Raw genomic sequence first — 20,110 nt, 5'->3', positions numbered from 1 at the left:
ATTTCTCCGGTCTCCATTCCCGTCTCTGTGTGTGCCATTGGCATCCTAGCTGTCCCAAAGCCTTGATACCTCCCCTTCCCTCAGCCGGTAGCATGTGCTCCGGTTTCTTCCTCAAGTAATAGTTCACATTCTCCAACACTGTAAACTCAGGCGTCTGTGTGTCTTTCCTCAACTGCCATGTTTTCCTAATGCTCTCCGTTTCCCTCTCTAACCTCAATCAGTTCTCCCTAAAACATTCATAGCGACTTTATAAAGTAACCCACTTGCACAATGCTTAAAAGTTCCCAGGGGGTTTTCAGTGCCTTCAAATGAAATCTAAACTTTCTGCCAAAGCCCATATGGCCTTGTGAAAAGTGGTGCCTTTCTCACGATGCCCCACCCCCAATCAGGCTCTGTACCTCCTGTGTTCAGCTTACCACACTGCTCAATCCTGGTCCTCTCTGTGGCTCCAGTCATCATGCTCCCGCTAGCCTCCATGGCTCTTGAACTTTACTGGACTGCTTTTTCTCTTGCTCTTTTACTATTATTGACTGATTGATTGATTTTTGAGACAGGATCTCTCTACATAGCTCTGGCTGTCATGAAACTTGCTCTATAGATCTGACCAGCCTCAAACTTACAGAGATCCACCTGCCTCTGTCTCCTGAGTGCTGGGATTAATGGCATGTGACACCAAGACAGGGCTCTTTTTCTCTTGCTCTTAAATTGGTTGTCTTTTCATTATTCAGTCTCTCAGCATCTCTTTCTTTCTTGGGGTGGGGTTAGGGGCCTAGGGATCAAACCCAGGGCCTCATTCACACTAGATAAATCCTTTACCACTGAGCCACGTCTCCAGTCCTCAGCATCTTTCCAAAAGATGCCAAAAGCACTTGCTCTGATCTTGACAGCCAAAGTGCACACTCTCCCAGTTACTTTTTCATGTCCCTCTGCTTATTACCCATGACACATTCTTGTGTGTGTACGAGAATGAACTCGTACACACTTGTTCAGACAGGGTTTCTCTGTATAGCCCTGGATGTCCTGGAACCAAAGTAGACCAAAGTGGCCTCGAACTCAGGGATCTGCCTGCTGGGATTAAAAACATGCACCACCACCCTGGGCTCAACCTCTGTCACATTCTTTTCTTTCACATTTCTCCAAGACAGGGTTTCACTGTGTAGCCCTGGCTGTCCTGGAACTCACTTGGTAGACCATGATGACCTCGAACTCATAAAAATAGGCCTGCCTCTGCCTCCATGTGCTTGGATCAAAAGCATGGACCACCACTGCCAGTCTCCTGTCTCATTGTTAATACTCAGGTATCATTGTCATTTATTTATACTTTTTTATTGTCTGTCCCCCCATCTAAGATATAAGGACTTTGAAGCGAGAGAATGAATGCAACTTGTTACATTTGCATATCCTGTAGACTTTCTGAAATGGTTCCTAGAAAACAATAGGAACCTAAAAAAGCATATACCAAATAAAAGAAAGTGAGAAGCTGCCACCAAGGGGCCAAGTCAAAACTCTTGACTTTTTCCTCCTCCTCTTCTTTTTTAACTGTATTTGTTTTCTTGAAACAGAGTCTCATCATGTATCCCTGGCTGGCCTAGAACTTTCTCTGTAGACCAGCCAGGTCTGGAACTCATCTCTCTTTGCCTCTGGAGTGCTGGGATTAAGGACTTGTACCAACATGCCCAGCTATCACATTTGTGAACTATGGTCTGTCTATGCCCTCGGTAAGTGCCTCTTCAAAAACCCAAGAATGGAGATGGCTCCTGTGCTTGGGGTTGGAGGGAATTTAGAAAGAGGCATCTCCTCATCCTTATTAGAGGCAGGAGGATAATAAGTTTGAGGCCAGTCTGGGCTACATGGTAAGACATTGCTCCAAAAAGTGATAATTTAGCAGAGTGTGGTGGCACATGCCTTTAATCTCAGCACAGGGAGATAGAAGCAAACAGATTTCTATGCGTTTGAGGCCAATCAGGTCTATATAGTGAGTTCCAGACAGTCAGAACTATTTAGAGACCCTGTCTAAAAAACAACAACAACAACAACAAAAAACCTGGCAACAACAAAAAGCCAGGAATCCCTCTCCTTCCAACAAGAGAGCAATAGAGGTAAAAATGTGGCATCTTGTGAAAATTAGTTATTAGTTAGTTGGGAAGAGATGAGGGAAGCCCAGGTACGATGGCACATGCCTGTGAAGCCAGCACTGGGGAGACAGAGATGGGAAGATAGCTCCAGATTCTAGGATAGCTTGTCTACACAGTGAAGTTCACGACAGCCAGGGTGTAGAGCAAGACCTGTCTCAAAGAGTGAAAACCCAACAAATAATGAGTTTGGAGGAGAGACCGGTGCTAGGAAGCCATTGTCCTTGTTCAGCAAAACGCTGGGAAGCGGGGAGGTCCAGGGATAGAAGAGTGGCCTGGATCCTCACTCACCAAAGCACTTGGATGTGGAACAGACCTAAGAGAGTGACAGGATTAAAGATCCTTTGGTGGACACCTCCAAGGCTGGTGGAATGATACAGAAGGAATACACTTATTTTGCTCTTCTCCAAAGTATCCAGGGGAAAAGATGAAAGATTATAAATACACATTAGAGTTCTGGAGAGATGGCCCAGTGGTTGAGAGCACCGACTGCTTTTCCAGAGGACCCTGGTTCAATTCCCAGCACCCACATGGCAGCTAATAACTGTAACTCCAAGCAAGATCTGACACTCTCATACAGTCACACATGCAGGCAAAGCACCAATGCACATAAAATAAAAAAATAAATAAAATTTTAATAAATAAATAAATACATATTAGATATAAACTTACAATCCTGACTTCCTCCAGAGAGTTCTGTGCAGTTCTTTCCTCTGGATTTTCCGCTGTCTCTAATACTCTTGCTTCCAATCCTCTTGTCCTCCTGCTGGCCCAAGGAGACACTAATCCAGGCCTCTTAGCTGTTAACTCTTTGTAGGTCTGTTTTTAGCTTTCTTTCTAGTGAAGACTGTACTTTTTTCTTGATGCGTGTTGACCTTGGAGAGACAGCATTGAAACCATTACTTAACGCATGAACCTCTCCACTAAAACTACAGCTGGAAAATACATGTTTGACTCAGGGGTAATAAAAATGAGTTGGTATTGAGGAAGTGACTTTTACATCCGTTGTTAAAGGACCAGGTGTAGAGGCCCTGTCTGTAACCCTGGGACTCGGACAGGCTGAGTGCTCTGAGTTGGAGGTCAACAGGGTTACATAGTGCGTCTATGGTTAGCCTGGGCTATGCAGCAAGATATTGTCTTAAAAAAAAAAAAAAAAAAGAATTAGTCACTTGAGGCCAAGACAATGGGAAAGGTGTGAGCCCTGAGATCTCTTTGAGGAAAAATGAATCTGTGGGATCAAGTGTTTCTGGCTTAATTCACGGGACCCAGAGCCTTTTCAAGTAAGAGATGAATTCAGGTAATTTTACTATTTCCCACTAGGGTTTGCGGTATTCTGCTTACTCCGTCTCTTGGCCTTTCTTTGTTTGTTTTTGAGACAGGGTTTCACTAGGCCACTCTGGCTGCCCAGAACCCACTATGTAAACGAAGCTGAGTGAATTCACAAACATTCCAAGTGCAGTGATTAATAATGGTGTGCAACATCACCTGGCTTGTTTGTTTGTTTGTTTGTTTGTTTTTTGAGACAGGGTTTCTCTGTGTAGCCTTGGATGTTGTTTTGTTTTTTGAGACAGGGTCTCTCTACATAGCTCTGACTGTCCTGGAACTCACTATATAGTTCCAGGCTAGCCCACAGACTTGCTGATAGTCGAGCTTGATAGAGGCATTTTCTTAAGTGAGGTTCCCTTTTCTCAGATGACCCAGTTTGTGTCAAGTTCAAAACAACAACAAAAACAAAAACTAGCCAGCCCAAAGTACAAACAGGAATGATAAGAAGGCAGTGATGTTCAGGCAGGGCATCAGTAACAAAAGACACAAGGGGCTGGAGAGAAGGCTTGGTTGTTAAGAGCACTGGCTGCTCTTCCAGCAGACCCAGGTTCAATTCCCAGCTCCCACATGGCAGTTCACAATGGCCTGTAATTCCAGCTCCAGGTGATCTGACACCCATGGCAAAAGCACACTAAAAAAATACATAAATGGGGCTGGAGAGACGGTTCAGAGGTTAAAAGCATTGGCTGCTCTTCCAGAGGTCCTGAGTTCAATTCCCAGCAACCACATGGTGGCTCACAACCATCTGTAATGAGATCTGGTGCCCTCTTCTGGCCTGCAGGGACACATGCTGTGTACATAATAAATACATCTTAAAAAAAAACATATAAAAATAATAAAAAATGCATAAATAAAACCTCTGCTCTACACTGGTATTAAAAAAAAGGATACAAGTCTTTGGATTGGAAATAAACCCAATGTTACAGGCATGGGTCTGAGTGGGAATGAGGGTAGAGAGGTGAGAAGTGGGGAATGAGAGAGCAGGTACCCACCAGAGTATCCAGGCTTTGTTTGTTTGTTTGTTTGTTTATTGTGTGTACAGTATTCTGCTTGCATGTTTGCCTGCACACCAGAAGAGAGCACCAGATCTCATTACAGATGGTTGTGAGCCACCATGTGGTTGCTGGGAATTGAACTCAAGACCTACTGGAAGAGCAGCCAGTGCTCTTAACCTGAGCCATCTCTCCAGTCCATATCCAGGTTCTTGTGACCAAGGACAAAGAGCCGGACTAGGAACACATGGTTAGAAATTAGCCCAGCCATGCACCATACTGAGGCTTCACACCTCATTTACATACGACTCCCGTGTTTGGGGCTTCACTCGCGCATGCCTTGTCCATTGCACGCCACCCCGGAACGGCTTTCAGTCTTCTTGCCAACAGATGTCTCCTCTTCCCCTACATTAACTCCAATGCAGCGTCCGCCTGTCCTTACTCGTCTGCCGCCCTCAGACACTGTTTCCAATGGCTTCCTATTTTAATTGCTGCTATGGGGTCGTGAGATGCCCGAGAGTCAAGATACTTGTTGCTAAGCCTGACCACCCCGGTTCACTATCTGGAACCCACATGGTAGGAGAGAACCAATTCCCACATGCCGCTTTTTGACATGTGTGCTGTGGCGCACATCAAGTTACAATATTCGCTAAAAAAGAAAGATTCCTGTCTCAAAACAAACAAACAAAAAATAAATGAATAAAAAGAAAGATTAAAGGTGGTGATGGTGGTGGCACATGCCTTCATTCCAGCACTCAGGAGGCAGAGGCAAGCAGATTTCTGAGTTCGAGGCCTGCCTGTTCTACAGAGTGAGTCTCAAGACAACCAGGGCTACACAGAGAAACCCTGTCTCAAAACAAAACAAAACCAAACAACAACAATAAACCAAGAACAAGAGAAAAGAAAGAAAGAAAAAGACAAAGTGTCTGTGCACTCCTGTATTCAAAGTACTTGGGAGGCTGAGGCAAGAGGTTTACGAATTTGCCGCCTAACTTCTTTACTCAAGCATAATGTGAGTCTAGATTGCCCTGGTTTGGTAGCCTTGCAAATAATTAAGCAAAATAATAGTTGGAGCTGGGTCTATGGTAATAATTGAAGGTGGGTGATAAGTTTTAGGCCTCCTGAAGGCTTCTCCATTGTCGCAACAAACCAAATCAGACCACATTGGAAAGCCCAGGTTTAATGGGTGACGCGCTCCCGGGCAATTCCCCACCCACAGAGAGGGGACAGGGACAAGAGACCGAAGAACCACGAGTCTGTTTTCGGGGATGCCGCTAATATGTCTCCTGTGGGAGTCGTCCTGAGTCTCTCTGGGGGAGGAGCTGTGTTGGGCAGGCTTGAAGGGGCGGGTTTAGGGAAAGAGATGGGGGAGGATCTTCCACCAGACTCCTTCCAAACATTCCGGACTCTTTGGGTGTAGGGATGCCAGGGTGCCAGGGGTTGAGGTGGAGCTCCCACCCAAACAGTGGAGGGTGAATGGAAAAAGGACTGCTCCAAAGGTATGGTTGAGGGGAAGGTTCAGTGTAGGTATGGGGGAGAGTTTGGCTAGAGGCACCTGGAAGGGTTCAGACTGAACAGGGCCATGAGAGCAGAGAGAGGGGGACTGAGGGGGACGGTGAGGGAAAGAAGAGGAGTGAGAGAGAAGAGGAACAAGAGAGCACTTGGAAACCAAGGACCCACAGGAACCAAAGAGCAAGTCGTCAAAATGGCTGAGTTATAGAGGGACCAGAAGCAGTGGGGAAGAGAATCAAAGCCCAGCCGCTGGGCTGGAGACATTTAGGGTAGGGGGCAGGCGGGGTGAGAAGTGCTGGGAGGGGCCGGGAGAGATGGCTCAGCAGTCAAGAGCACAGGCCGCTCTTCCAGAGGATGCCGGTTCAATTCCCAGTACCCACATGGCAGCTCACAACTGTCTGTAACTCCAGGCCCAGAGGATCCAACACCCTCACCCAGACATACATGCACATGCAATAGATAATAAATAAATAAATAAATAATTAAAAAAAAGAAAGAAAGAAAACGAAGAGCTGGGAGGAGACACGGGTACTGAGTGATGCTGGAGAACAGGCCTGTTCCCTCTGTGATATGTTAATAGGCACTTCCCTGAGTCATTTGACCATCGTCTGGGATTCCAGCTAATACTCTTTGTTTTCCCAAAGCTGCACATGATGGAGGGAGATGCTAGGAAGACCGCATGATACAGTTCCATGAGGTCATCCCCACAGTGGGATGGGACTTTGTGGTGATGGAGCTGTTTGGGGTCACTCACCCTCCTTCTCTGTAAGCCAGCTCAGGAAGTTCTCAGGGTCACCAAGATGGACTTGGGTGGAACTGGAATCATTTATCTCCACTTCACTAAGAGAAGGTGAGACATCTAAACCTTCCACTCTACCCCCTCAAAATCCTGTGTGCGAATTTTCTAATGGCAAGCTATAATTTTACATTTCAAAGATAGGACACTCCCCTCTCCTAAATGTTATATTTTTTATAACGTTTAGATGTTTGCTCAAAAGTCAGCCTGTGCTATTATAGTAAAGCGTTTATAATGACATGTAAATTTTATGACTAAAAAAGCATTTTGCAGTCTGTACAAAGATTAGTTGCAAAAAAAAAAATGGTCAGAGGATGAAATCTTGTGTTTCAGAGCCAGAAGAACAGATGGCAATGTGCTAAAGAAGGCTTAATCTATAAGAAGCCAGATTTGGGTCATTGCTGGGATGAAAGAGAAGAGCAGAGGAGACAAAAGAAACATTGGAGAAAAACTTTTAACATAAAAAGAAAAAAAATACAGCTGGAGAGAGTATGCTGGTGCTCAGATGCTCAGATGGCCCCCAGCAGAAAGGGCCGTAGTTGATCCAGAATTCACATAAAAGCCTGGCATCATGGCATGTTCCTGTAATCATAGCACTGGCGTTAAAAAAAAAAAAAAAAGCCCTCACCCCTGGCCCCCCAAGATAGGCTTCTCTGTCCTGGAACTCACTCTGTAGACCAGGCTGGCCTCGAATTCACAGAGATCAGCCTGCTTCTGCTTCTGGAATGCTGGGATTAAAGGCATGCGCCACCACCCAGCTAAAAAAAATTTTTTTTAATTAAAAATAGCTAGCGTACTTGGCGGTGGTGGAGTATGCCTTTAATCCCAGCACTTGGGAGGCAGAGGCAGGTGGATCTCTGTGAGTTTGAGGCCAGCATGGTTTACAAATCGAGTTCCAGGACAGCTAGGACTGTTACACTGAGAAACCCTGTCTTGAAAAAACAAAAAACAAAAAACAGCAGCTAGCCTTAGCTGGTGTGGTGGCCCAAGCCTTTAATTCCAGCACTGGAGGAAGAGCAGGAGAATCTCTGAATTTGGAGGTAGCGTAGTCTACAGAGTTTCAGGAAACCCTGTCTCAAAAAAACAAAAATAAATAAATAAATAAACAAAGGAATACATACATACATATATACAAGGAGCTAGCCCTTCAAAGGCCAAAATTCCATAAATCACCCTCACTTTGTAAAAATTTTAGGCCAATCTTTGAATCTCTTGCACCTGGTAAAACATTGGTTACAGGAAGCCTACCACCTTTGTATTCCGGAACCTGATGGCCTGAAGTGATCCTGCCTCATTTTTCCCCATTCTTTTCAAACCAGCCTGTCTCGAAAGACTGTGTGGTCAGAACACAGCCAGCAGGCAACGACAGTCACCACCTGAGTCAGAATAAAAGCCCAGACCGGAAGTAGTAGCATATTCATTTTGTAGCTGCACTCTGAGGCAGAGGCAGGAAGAGCTCTGTGAGTTAGGTGCCGGAATGGTCAGCACAGAGGATTCCTGGTGACACCCTGCCTAAATAAACAGAATAAAAACAAAGCCAACTTCCTGCTTGCTAGCCTGGTTTAGATTCGGGCACACCCTTCCTGCCCAAAGAAAACGGCCCCGTACAACTATTTTGTCTTTGTGCAAGGTATTCCTTTGTCTAGCGGAGATTAGTGTTTGTTTCTAATGCTGTGGAAGCAGAAACAGGAAGATCCTGGGGTTCAAGGGCCAGCAAGCCTAACCAAATCTCACGGAGCCCCATTTCAGTAAGAGACCCTGACTCAAAAACACAGTGCAGAATGATTGAGGAGGACACCCACTGTCTGTTTCTGGCCTCTGATGTCAAGCTCTGGCTAAAACACACACACAGCACCCTACAAGCAATGTCCATAAATAGGAGACTGATTTTTTTAAAAATTATATTGCAATATATTCTAGTGCAATGCTGCTGTTAATAAAGATTAGAATCATGGTGGCTTATGCCTGTAATGCCACCATTGAGGAGGTTGAGGTCAGGGTGGTTCAGTGGGTAAAGGTGTTTGCTGTCTAAGCCTGATGGCCTGACTTTGATTGTGGAAACCACGTGACAAGGAAAGGAGAGAAACACTTCTGCGAAGCTGTCCTCTGGCTCCATTCTCCCACTGTCTGTATGTTTGGTCCTCTCTCTCTGTCTGTCTGGTCTCCCCTGCTCCTCCCCAAATAATAAGATCACTGCTGTTTTTCCAGAGGACCCAGGTTCAATTCCCAGACCTGTCTGGGGACTACTCTCTGTGACTCCAGTTCAAGGGGATCAGATGCCCTCTTCTGGCCTTGGCAATTGAACCTAGGGATTTGTGCATCCTGAGCAAGGCACTCTACCAACCCAGCTTCATCCCCAGGAGATAGATACGGAGACCATTGCTCCCATAAGTAAGCTGCTGCTTTTCCATTCTAATCATCAGTGAAATTGGAAGGACATTACAAGGATATGTCATTCTGTTAATTCCTCTAAACCACAAATGGTGGTGGATGCCGGTAATCCCAGCTCTGGGGGAGTGGACAGGAGGATTATCAAGAGTTGAAGGCCAGCTTGAGCCACAAAGTGAGATCCCATTTCAAAAAAACACAGAAACGAATTCACCTATGTACATACACACACTCTAAAATGTAAAATGTAAAAACCAAACCTGGGTGGTGGTGTTGCATGCCTTTAATCTCTGTGAGTTTGAGGTCAGCCTGGTCTACAGAGTGAGTTCCAGAACAGGCATCGAAACTACACAGAGAAACTCTGTCTCGAAAAACCAAACCAAACCAAACAACCAACCAAACAACCAAACAAATAGACAAAACCACAGGAGAACAGCTGAGCATGGTAGCGCAGACTGAAAATTCCAACATTTGGGAGGCAGAAGCAGGAGGATTGATACAAGTTCAAGCCCAGGCTGGTCACACAGTGAGTTCCAAGCCAGCCAAGGCAGCACAGTGAGATTCTGTCTCAACAAAACCACTTCAACATATCTTTTCCATACTTATTGTTTTGGGTTTCGAATTAGTTTGTAGCAATACATGCACATGGCCAATAAAAAATTCAACTATATAAAAAGGAATTAATAATGAAAATGTGAAGGTTTCTCTCTCCCAAAGTAGCAGCTTCCTTGTGACTGTAGAATTCAGAATTAATTCCAAACTTTGCCTGAAATTGCCTTCATATCTACGTCAACAAAAATGTCTACAAACGCAATGACACACCATAGATAGTGCTCTGTACCTTGTTTTTTTTTAATTTATTTTTGAGACTGACTTCCTCTATGTAGCCTTGGAATTGTAGACAAGGCTGGTCTAGAACTCAGAGATCTGCCTGCCTTTCTCCAATGCTGGGATTAAAGGCCTGTGCCTCTACACCCAGCTTTGTGCCTTGCTTTAATAACAATACTAATAATGATAATAGATTTAGGGCTACTGAGACGGTTCAGTGTGTAGAGATGCCTGTGGCCAAACCTGATGACTTGAGTTTAATCTTCAGGATTCCCTTGGGGTAACTAGTGCATACATGATCCAAGGTGTGCCCTCCAATATAAATAAAGAAAATATAAAATAGGAGCCGGGCGTGGTGATTGACACCTTTTATCCTAGCATTCAGGAGGCAGAGGCAGGTGGATCTCTTTGAGTTTAAGGCCAGCCTGGTCTACAAAGTGAATTCCAGGACAGCCATGGCTACCCTTCTTGGGTGGGGTGGGAGGATAGGATCTTTCCCCAACAGCAGCACATAGAAATCTCCCCTTTTTCTCCATTATTGTCTTTCTCTTACTTTATGGTACCGGGGATTGGACTCAGGACCTTGTGCAGGTCAAGTAAGCACCCATCACTGAGCCCAGCACTAAACTTGTCTTTTTTTTTTTTTTTTTTTTTTTTTCAGACAGGGTTTCTCTGTGTAGCTTTGGCGCCTTTCCTGGAACTCACTCAGCCCAGGCTGGCCTCAAATACACAGAGATCCGCCTGTCTCTGCCTTCCGTGTGCTGGGATTAAAGGCGTGGGTCACCACTGCCGGATTTAGACTTGTCTTTTTAATTAAAAAAAAAGTTTTTATGTGTATGTGTGTTTTACCTGCAAGTGTGTTTGTATATCATGTATGTGCCAAGTGCCGTCAGAGGCCAGAAGAGGGTGTTGGAACCTCCTGGAACTGGAGTTACACGGTGACCTCGTGAGTGCTGTAAACTGAACCTGGGTCCCCTAGAAGTGCAGCAGATGCTCTTAGCTGCTGAGCCATCTTCAAGCACGCCTTTAATCCCCCCTATTTTTTTTTTTTAAATTAAAATTGGGCGCACTTAAACTCACCTACCACATACACATAGAATAAATAAACCGCCGCACGCCTTTAATCCCAGCACTCGGGAGGCAGAGCCAGGCGGATCTCTGTGTATTTGAGGCCAGCCTGGGCTACAGAGTGAGTTTCAGGACAGGCGCAAAGCTACACAGAGAAACCCTGTCTCGAAAAACAAAAACACAAACAAACAAATAAACCGTATGAAAATGCCATAGTTTATTTCCATTATTTTTTATTTTGTTTCGAAGACAGGGTTTCTCTGTGTAGCCCCGGATGTTCTGAAACTCTCTTTGTAGTCCAGGCAGGCGTCGAACTTGGACCCGCCCGCCTCTGCTCTATGGGTGGTGGGATTAAAGGCGTGCGTCACCACCTGGCTCCCAAAAAAGGACAACTAAATCAGTAATTTCCTAGATCTAGTGTATGTATCTCCTTGGGGGTAATAATTCCCTTTCTAAGCGGGCTGTTTACATTTTGGTGTGCTCAAGGCTCCTACAGAATAACCAGAAATTTACTGCCAGGTCTGACCTGAGGGGATTAAGTGGCCGTCAGGCTCTTGCAGGGGGTGGGAAATTGAGGTTTGCAGAGGGTGTGGTGACTTGGGACCAGGGACCCGGTTTGCAGGGGTCCAGGTGGCCGTTCCTACGGGAGAGCGCTGGTTTGCAAGGAGCCGTCCAGCCTGATGGGCTGAGTGGCCAGGTCCTCCCGGCAGCTGATAGAATGTGGAAATGAGAAAGGATCTGAATTAGGAAAAAATCTCTGCAGGTCAGCAGTCACCTGCACTCCGGGCGGCCTAGGGATCACCCTCCCGCTTGCTTTGGCGCCTTCCTTTTTCTAGGCCCGGGGCTAGGGCCGGCCCTTTGCACCCGCCACCAGACTCCACCCAGACTGTCCCACCCCCGCGCCGCGGAAATGCGGTGATCCGGCCGGACCCAGGCACTCTAGGAAGCGGCGATTGGACGGCGCGGCCGTCACTCAGCTCCACCCGATTACCCGGATGAGAAGCTGTGCGCGATACAAAGGCGAACCTTCCACCCAGCTTCCCGTCCGGTACAGTGACCAATCAGCATTCTCCAGGCGCTAAGTGACAGGCGCCTTCGCCAATTACTAACCAGCCCCTGTTACGCATGTGGAAATTCTCCCGATTGGGCCCACCCGCTCCCGATTGTGATTGGCCAGCGCTGTGAAGAGCGGCAGCGCAATCTAATTAGGAGCGGGAGCGAGAAAAGTCCCAGCCAATAGGAACGCCCCCGGGAGCGGGGCGGGGGCTGGACCTTCGCCTCGGCGGCGGAGGAGCTCGGGGGCCATTTTGTGAAGAGACGGCGAGCGAACGGTCGTGCGCTGCTTGGCCGCTGTAGCTTCGGCGTCTCGGCACGGACCCGCGGTAGGGGAGGCAGTCTCTTCTCTCGCCCCATCTTCTCGGTAAGCGGAGGGGCCGAGGGCAGGGCGGGGGTGGGGGCGGGCGCTGGGTTCCTGGGCCCTGCGAGGGGGTGTGGGAGAGAAAAACGGCCTCGCGGCAGAAACGGAGCCCGCGTTGGTTGCCGTGGTTTTGGTGGATCGGGGCCGCGGCGGGAGTCCGCAGGCCTCGGCTTGGGCGCCCGGCCGACCCGGTGACCTCCAGGCCACGGTCGGCGCGGAGAAGACCCGGTTGGCGCGCTCGTGTTTAACGGCTCCTTTCATTTCCTCCGACCATTATTATTAGGACTCCAGGAAGGGAGGGGTGGGGTGGGTGGGGGGGGAGGAAGCGTGAAAACGAAGACCGAAAGGCTTGCTGGTTCGTGTGCGTGAAGTTTTTAATGTCATAACCGATTCCGTTATTGCCTTCTAAGTTAAACGTCGAGCGGGGGTGGGGAGGGGGAGCGATACCGTGGTGGTGATGTGCTGGAAGCTTCTAAATGCCGGGCGGGCCACATGGCATCAGAACGGCGTTTTAACAATGGACTTTTGAGTTTTCCTTACTTTTTCTTCCCCGGTAGGAATAAGTGGTAGGAGTCGGAGTGTTTTTTTTTTCTCTTTGCAAAAGGAAGTGCCGCAGATTAATTGTAATTGCAACAATTACAGCTTACTTTTTATCTGCAGGTTACAAATCACTTGAAATATATTAAGTTAGTGGAACTTTGCTTGAGGTAGGTACTGCTGCCTTTCTCAGAGAGAAATGATACGTAGAAGAGGCTGACAGTATCGTACTAAATTAGTAGTAGAGCAACTAAGATATTTTTAGGTAGGTCAAGTATTTTTACTGAGTTACTGGAATACTGTGTACAAAAAAGACAGTTGAATTTTTAGGGGAAGCTGATAACCGAAATTAAAGGTGACAGGAAATTTCCAAGCTTGTCTTGGGAACAACAATTAAAGACAAAATAATCTTTTCCGGATATTCCAATATTTTATCCATCTAAACTTGGGGCAGTAAGCAGTTTCCATCTGGGTGTGGTAGTGCAGGCCTGTAATTCTTGCACTCTGGAGGCCATGAGACAGGATCCCTACCCATTGCAAGCCAGCCCTGAACCGTGTTTTCTTTTTTCTTTTTCTTTTTTTTTTTTGGTTTTTTCGAGACAGGGTTTCTCTGTGTAGCTTTGCGCCTTTCCTGGAACTCACTTGGTAGTCCAGGCTGGCCTCGAACTCACAGAGATCCGCCTGCCTCTGCCTCCCGAGTGCTGGGATTAAAGGCGTGCGCCACCACCGCCCGGCCCTGAACCGTGTTTTCAAAAAGAAAAAGAACAACAACCATTAATTGCTCGGTTGTGGGTGTTGAGTTATTGTTAATGTAGCCCAGTGGTAGTGCTTAGGATGCAAAGTAACCCCATACTCAATCCCAGTACCAGTGGTGTAGATTGTCACGTTAACTTAATCTGGGAGTTAAATTTTTTTTCCTGAGACAGGGTTTCTCTGCAGCTTTGGAGCCTGTCCTGGAACTCAAACCTGCCTCTGCCTCGGGTGAGTGCTAGGATTAAAGGCACCAGCACTCCTAGCCCAAGAGTTAAAATTTTTTATTAGATAAGTTTATTATAAAACTAGCTTGTCTAATTCACAAAGATGATGGTACTAAGGGTCGTTTAAACTAATACTATACAAATTTAATCCTTAAGCATACTTTGATACTCCTGTAATTGGAGCACTTGGTAGAGATAGGAAGTGAGTTCAAGTTCAAGGCCAGCTTTGGTATATAGTAAGTTTTAAGTCCAGCTTGAGCTACGTGAGACCCTGTCTCAAAAACAAAAGCAGAGATTTAAACAAAACAAGGCTCTTTTGGCTTTTCAAGACAGGGTTTCTCTGTAACAACCCTTACTGTTATGGGGCTTGCTTTGTAGACCAGCTGACCTTGAACTCAACAGAGACCCACCTGCTTCTGCCTCCCGAGTGCTGGGATTAAAGGCTTGTGTTATGCTGCCTGACCTTATATATAAGCATACACGTGCCTAAGTAGTTTTGCTTTGAAGTGAGAAATGAGAAAGAGAAATAGCTAGGAAGTCATTCATCAAAAATAGTCAGAAGTTAGTATGCAAGACTGCTGGTAGTAGTTGAGGTTAGTAGAAAAACATCTGCCATTAAATGTAAGCCAAGTGTGGCGGTGCACACCTTCAGTTCCGGCAGAACTGTCAGATTTCTTATGACCTTGAAGCCAGCCTGGTCTACAAAGAGTTCCAGGCTTGGTGAGATCCTGTCTCCTCCCCCTTTAGCCCTTCAGAAATGTTAGAAATGTGGCTTCATGAATATATCAAGATTTAAATTCCCAAGTTAATATCTGTTAGGAATTGAGAATATTTGAAATAATTGTAGATGATTTCTCAACTAGGTGAGCACTAAAGCATTTCTGATTTGACCATATAGGAGGAGGCTAAAGATGAAGTTGCAAGTTTTGGAACTTCTCATTTGCAATGGTCAAGCCATTTTCAGAACTGCTTGGTAGTGGTTACTCTTCTGTAGAGAAATAAAACAAGTATTTGTAATTTGATCTCTAGAGGCTTGTGGTCTTGTTATGGATGGGAGTGACTGTTAGGAGCAAGTAGGGAATATATTCCCAAATAGTATAATATAATTATAATCTTTTTTTTCTGGAGCTGAGGACCAAACCCAGGGCCTTGCGCTTCCTAGGCAAACGCTCTACCACTGAGTTAAATCCCCAACCCCAATATAATTATAATCTTAAAGACAGATTAAATGGTGAGTGTGGGTTATTAACTAGGGAGTGTAGCACTTGAAATAATCTTGGCCTGAGTAAGAATTATGTTAAACTTGGCAGTAGCTAGTAAGTTAGTTTTAAGCGTCTTTTCTTTTTTCTTTTTCTTTTCTTTTTTTTTTTTTTTGGTTTTTCGAGACAGGGTTTCTCTGTGTAGCTTTGTACCTTTTCTGGATCTCACTCTGTAGATCGGGCTGGCCTCGAACTCAGAGATCCGCCTGCCTCTGCCTCCCGAGTGCTGGGATTAAAGGTGTGCGTTGCGCCCGCCGCCCGGCACGGCTTTATTTTCAAGCCCTAGAACAAGGGTACTTAAAGTACCTATTTTCATTTCTATGCAAAGGTGACAAATATGCAGAGAGGTCTGCCCACCCCCAGTTTTCTAAATTATTACTGTCTGGTGGTGGTGGTGATATACACCTAGCACTTGGGAGGCAGAGGCAGACAGATCTCTGAGTTCAAGGCCAGCCAGTGCTAACAGATAAGATCTCTGTGTGTATGTTGGATGCCACTTAAGATCAACCCATGTGAGCCTATTTAATGGGTAATAGGGACTTATTAAGATAAAAATTGAGGAAATACATTCAACAAATACAGAAACCAAGTAAACAGCTCTGCTCTGAGTAAATCCACCTGTTATTCGTGACCCATCTCCCTTTTAAGGGGTCACATAGACAATAGGAAGCACTGCCTCTTTAGGAGCCCTATAGCTCAAGGTCACGGGCGGAGCAAATACCACTACATAGATATGTATTAGTCATTGCTGTTAACAACCTTCAAAATAGTATGCCTGTTAATGGTCAAGTAATCATAAATTAGTGTTTTGTCCTTAACATTATTTGCTTATTTATACTTCATACACTGAACTCTCATTGGAAGTTTTATGGTTTTGTATGAACTAGATTTACTGGAGAATTGGTTGGTGAAAAACAGAACCTTCAGATGTAGCAAAACTGCAGGCGTTTTATTGGTACAGATTTTGAAAAACTGCAGTGGGTAGAGGTTCCTGGTTAAATCTTCAATTCTCAAAAGACAGAAACTGATGGATGAGAATGAGTAAAGGACTGCTGTGCTCTTTACTACCAGTTTCTAATCTTTTGAGACAGGGTTTTTTGGGTATCCCTGGCTGTCCTGGAACTAGCTAGCTGGCTTTGAACTGTGATCTGCCTGCATCTGCCTCCCAAGTGCTGGGATTAAATTTGTGCACCACCACTGCCCAACTTAAGATTTTTGCCTTTTAAGTGCCAGGTGATGATTCTTATCCTCTTGGTTGGCTTGACTCATTTAAAGCATCCTTTTAGAAGAGCTTATCTAAACCTTAATGGGATTTTTTTTTTTGGCATTGTAGCCTAGAAATACTTTTTAAAACTTGATTTCTGTATATGAATGTTTGCATGTATGAATGTGCACCCTGTTTGTGTATGCTGGACATGTAGGCCAGAAAGAAAGCATAGGATCTCCTGGGACAGGAATTATGTTGTGAGCCACCAAATGGGGTGCTGGGAATCAAAGCTGGATCCTCTGTAAGAGCAAGTGCTTTTCATATGCTGAACCATTTTCCAGCCCCTGTATACATGGTCTTTATTGAAAAACATTTGCTTTTTTTAAAAAGAGCATTAGTTCATTAGTTTGATAATTAGGTGAGAAAACATGTTGACATGGAACATACAATGCTTTGCTTTTGGCTGACGGGGTTGGGGAGGAGTGGTGAGGATAGGGATTGGTGGTTTTGTTTTTAGAGGGATCACTCTGTAGCTCTGGCACTCTGGCTGTCCTGGAACTCACTGTGTAGACCAGGCTTGCCTCCAACTCAAAGAGATCACCTACCTGCCTCTGCTTCCCTAGTGCTGGGAGTAAAGGTGTGTGCTACTCTGCTCAAATTACATTGCCTATGTCTCGTGTATGTACTAAGGATTTTCCTTTTTTGATGAACTATTGGGTAAACATCTTGAAGATTTGGGTACTGGGTTCAGGATAGTACCAAATAAAAAAAATTAATTATAATTGCTTCCAAAATACAGATAACTTTCAAATGTTACTATTCTACCAGGAAACTTACTATATACAGTTTTTATATTTGTATAAGCTTGTCTATTTGAAATTGATCCTTAGTCTTAAAGAGTTAACATTATTTGTTCTGTTTGTAGTTTTTGGTGTTTTAAAATAATAATTTAGCTTGATAAATAAATACTTTTTTAAAGGTTTAGTTTAAAATTTTAACTTAGGAAACATTGGTAAGGGAGAATAAAGAAAGCCTCCCTCATGTCTCAATGAAATGGGAATGTAACAAGTCTTGTTTTACAATGAGTAGATTACTAACTGCATTTCTTCTTTTAGCTGATGAAACAACCAGTTTGTGTCATGTACATTATTTCAGTTTTACATTATGTGTCAGATTCTTCATCCCTTGGGATTAGGAACACTAGATAAAAAATGTCATGTACATTATTTCAGTTTTACATTATGTGTCAGAATCTTCATACCTTGGGATTTAGGAACACTAGATGATAAAAAAAAATGGAACACATCCATTAAGGACACTATCTTTATATCACCTGTTTATGACATAAAGTGTTCATGGACCCTTCTTCCATTTGTGTGGCTTTTCACTGTCAGTGATGATGAATAAAAAGGGCTGGCTCCTTTTTAAGAACATCTTTTCACCCTGACTGTAGAACCTTATCAAAGTCTTGTGGTCTTTCACTCTTTGGCTTTGAGAATAGATGATCCCTTTTAGTGTATGTCTTCATGGTAGATAGACCATTCACCTTAAGTCTGTGTTAATCACAGGAAAAAAACATGGCCTCAGGTGTGAAACCCATGAATCTGTTTGACTTTTATTCACTTCATCTCCATTTGTTGACCTGGTTTTTCTGTATTTCCTTCATTGCCCAAACTTCTGATTACAAAGCAAACATTCAAATGTATACTCTTATCAATCCCCTTAAAGGGGATACAGACTTGAATTTAGTTAACTTCAGTCACATATTGACTATGAAGAATTGTAAAAAGTCACTAAATAGAAGTGATGATTCTTTAAAGGCTCTCTCCATCCCAGTGAAATGTTAATGCTTTACCAAAATGTGTTAGATGCAACAGACAGTTTTCTGTCTTGGGTTTAGGGCACATTTCTGAGGAACTATGACTCAATCTGTCCCTTCTCCTTTCACAGGGCAGCAAGGCGAACCCCATCCTTACTCACTGGAGCTCAGCTTTGATTTTTAACTTCCCTTCCCCACCCTTCCAGAACACACACATTCCCATTACAAAAATGATTTTATAAAGACATTTTAAACATAATGATGCAACTTGGTGTGCACTACAGCAAATATACAGGTGTTTTTTTTAAAATTATTTCCAAAACAGACACAAAAAAACGGGACCTGGATTTAAGATGTAATTTTTAAAATTTCTATTTCTATTTTTTCTGCAGCAGTTGGGTTAGAGGAGGAGCCTTTTAGCCTCATAAACTGACCTCTCTACTTCCTCGTGTATTTTTAAGATTAATTGATGATGTGGAAAGGGCTTTGCTTGTCTGCTATTTGAGAACATTACCCTTAGCGGTTTTTGTGGAAACTGCTTTTGGAAAAGAAAAGAAATGAACTTTACTGACTTGACATTTTTACACCTCCCGTTTTTCTAATCTGGGCTATTTTTATTTTTGTTTTTTTACAGTGAGATTTTTTTGATCTTCAGCTACAGTAAGTTATTACAATTTTTTTTTTACATTTTTCCTGACTTTCGCTGGTTTCCTTTTTATTGTTGTTACTTACTAGTTATTTATTATTACTATACTTATTATAATGGTGATGATGATGATGATAATGATGATTTTTAACCGGATTAAAGTGGAGTTTTTCTGAATGTTAAGATTTCTTCAGCCTCCTGATTGACTTTGGAGTTTTCCATCTTGGGAGAGAAAGTGAAGGTGTTAGCATTTTTATAGTAGTTTGATCACATAAACCTTTTCTCTCCCAACCCCACCCCCGCCCTCAACCCCTTCCCCACACTGGAAATAATTTTACTGGCTGTTAAGTCTTTGACCTTATTTTTCCTGATCTTTAACTTAACTGTTTTAGAGCATCTCTGGACGTCTGTATTTTTAATTTTTTTTATTTTTATTTTTTTTCTTTTTAATCTTTCATTTGTTAAATTTTTAAACTGTGCTGCAATAAAATGTGTGTGGTACTATTTAACACCTATAATGGTGATGGCATTTTCCCAAAAAGCCATCTTCCTACTGTTTCCCTTGAAATCCCATCCTGCTTTTCCTGTACACTACCCCTCACAAACCACAAGCCGCAGCAACATGGATGCCCAGCCTGGAGCAGCATCAGCCAGGATGACCTGGAGCCAGGGGGGCCTTCGGAACAGATGTACACCCTTCCTGGGTGATGGTAAGAGGTGTGAGGTCCACTTGGTTTCATTGCAAAGACTAGGAAATAGACTCATTTAAGTTTAGATGATGCTTAAGTCAAAGCCCCTGGAAATGCCTCTAACTAGACATTTCTTTCTCAGGTTATCTTTGAGCTGTTCAGAGTAATCTTTGGGGTCTGGATGTATTGCTTAGTTGACAGAATGCCTACTGTACATGAGGCTCTGAGTTTGACTCTGCACTCACTCCATGAACGGGGCCTGGTGACAGGCACACCTATCATCCATTCAGAAGTCTAAAAAGTTGAAGTTTTTGGGGTTACATAGTTTGACGCCTGCATGGAATACATGAAACATTGCCTCAAAACAAAAAATACAATTTAGATTACATTTGTACGTTTTAGATTATATTTATCTTAACACAAGTTGAGGGGGCTGGAGAGGTGGCTCATTAACTAAGATTTTTGGCTGCTCTTCCAGAGGTCCTGAGTTCAATTCCCAGAAACCACATGGTGGCTC

General features: G+C 44.1%; 2 protein-coding genes across 23 annotated transcripts in view; one reads left to right on the top strand and one right to left on the bottom strand.

The window, feature by feature from the left end:
* LOC143266784 (X-linked retinitis pigmentosa GTPase regulator-interacting protein 1-like) overlaps nucleotides 1-2,884 on the bottom strand; it is a 41,597-nt gene extending 38,713 nt beyond the window's left edge. Inside the window, exon 1 of the mRNA XM_076544038.1 lies at nucleotides 2,805-2,884. The gene's annotated coding sequence lies outside the window, so the exon portion shown is untranslated. The remainder of the gene's footprint in view (nucleotides 1-2,804) is intronic.
* A 9,351-nt stretch (nucleotides 2,885-12,235) lies between these two features.
* The window catches only part of Hnrnpc (heterogeneous nuclear ribonucleoprotein C), a 33,049-nt gene continuing 25,174 nt past the window's right edge, over nucleotides 12,236-20,110 (top strand). For 2 of the 22 annotated variants that reach the window (XM_076544946.1, XM_076544943.1), the window contains exons 1-3: nucleotides 12,323-12,462; nucleotides 18,893-18,918; nucleotides 19,447-19,614. The gene's annotated coding sequence lies outside the window, so the exon portion shown is untranslated. Of the gene's footprint in view, nucleotides 12,463-13,119; nucleotides 13,167-18,389; nucleotides 18,554-18,892; nucleotides 18,919-19,136; nucleotides 19,622-20,110 lie in introns of those variants that run through there. The other 20 variants (XM_076544947.1, XM_076544944.1, XM_015986926.3 and 17 more) reach the window with 18 other exon arrangements.

Source organism: Peromyscus maniculatus, chromosome 9 (genome assembly GCF_049852395.1).
Source record: "Peromyscus maniculatus bairdii isolate BWxNUB_F1_BW_parent chromosome 9, HU_Pman_BW_mat_3.1, whole genome shotgun sequence".
Lineage (NCBI taxonomy): Eukaryota > Metazoa > Chordata > Mammalia > Rodentia > Cricetidae > Peromyscus > Peromyscus maniculatus.
Note: the sequence above shows the minus strand (reverse complement) of the source record. Positions and strands in the feature narration are given on the sequence as shown.